Source organism: Myotis brandtii, unplaced genomic scaffold, assembly GCF_000412655.1.
Source record: "Myotis brandtii unplaced genomic scaffold, ASM41265v1 scaffold331, whole genome shotgun sequence".
Classification (NCBI taxonomy): domain Eukaryota; kingdom Metazoa; phylum Chordata; class Mammalia; order Chiroptera; family Vespertilionidae; genus Myotis; species Myotis brandtii.
The window spans coordinates 74,604-76,173 of record NW_005362753.1 but is presented as its reverse complement, the minus strand read 5'-3'; positions in this window follow the sequence as shown (position 1 = coordinate 76,173).

Genomic DNA, 1,570 nt, shown 5'->3' with positions numbered 1-1,570 from the left:
TGCCCAGCGGACTCATCTCCTGTCTTCCCAGGGTGCCAGGGATGCCGGCTCTGTCAGTCCTGGTCCCTGCCAGCCCCTGTACAACACCACACTCTGCTCACCTCCACCAGGTCCACACTGGCTCCAGTGAAAGGCGTGACCTTTTATCTCTCGCCCTGGGAAACCCACGCCCAGTCTTTGAGGGAGAGATCACGAAGACTCACTGCTCCATTCCCACTTTCTTCGGGACGAGGGCGCAGCCTTCCCAGGCCCCACCAGGCCCAGCCCGTGGTGGAGCAGAGGAGTTCGCACCGACATGCGTGTTTGACGGTGGACGAGCTTTCGGCACTCTTTCCCAGCCTCAGTTTCCTGATCCTGCAAAACGAGGATTAAAAAGAGCCACAAAGAATTAGCAAGTGAATATGTACAGAAACTCCTGGCCAGTGCCAGCACTTAGTAGGTCCTCAGGGAGGGGAACTTCCCTTTTTTTTAAGCCACTGTATTTTTAAATACAGTACATTCTCTTTTTTTCCTTTTTTTTTATATGATTTCAGAGAGGAAGGGAGAGAGAGAGAGAGATAGAAACATCAATGATGAGAGAGAACCATTGATCGGCTGCCTCCTGCACGCCCCACAGTGGGGATTGAGCCTGCAACCTGGGCATGTGCCCTGCTCTATTCATTGAGCCACACTTGTTACCTGACTCCCCCTCTCTCTGCTGGAGGCTCCCAAGGGCCCCACTCCTCCTCAGTAGCCCTCCCTCCTGACCTGACCCTGGAGCCTGGAGGCTCCTTCTAGCGCCAACATTCCAGGAATCCTGCCACCGGAGCTGCTGGGTAGTCACTGCAGTTGTGGAAATGTACTGCGCCCTCAAATCATGAAACAGGCTCAGCTGGTTTGCTTAAAGGGGGATGATTTTTTTACAGTCTTAAAGGGGAGTTTTGCCCTCACCCTGGGCCTCCCCTTTGTTTAGTCTCTCTTCCCCACTACCTCCTCCCTACCCCTCTCCCATGCAGTAAGAAAGCTGGTCCTTTAAAACAAGAAGGAAAAAAGCCGCTCTCGGCCTCCTCTAGCTGCCTTCCCCACCAGCTGCTGTTGCCATGGTAACCCACAGGCATCGGCCTGCCTCTTTCAGCGCAGCCTCCTCCCCTGGGCGCTGTGTGTCTTTCCCCCGCCCTAGGACGCCCCAGAAAGACACATCTAGGGTTCCCCTGTTTGTCCATAAGTTCCGCAGCCAGCCCTCCATCCCTCCTGCTTTCTCTCTCTCTTACACTCAAGGGGTAGAGAGAGGACCATCCCAAACAACCGACCCCAAAGGGGGTGACAGCCTGGATTCCTTCGCCCCACAGATGTCTATGGCTGGCCTGCTGCGCGTGGGCGCTGAGCCCAAGAGGAATCTGCAGGCGCCACAACGGATGCAGACAACCCCTCATTTTACAGATGGGGAAATGGAGGCCCAGAAACGGCAGGAGCCTGCTCAGGTCCTGCAGAGGCACGGAGCCGGTCTCGGGAACTGGTGCCCAGGTGCCAGGTGCGCCCTGCGCTTCTGCTGCCATCCGCCTTTGCCAACCACCCGCCCCACGCAGCCCAA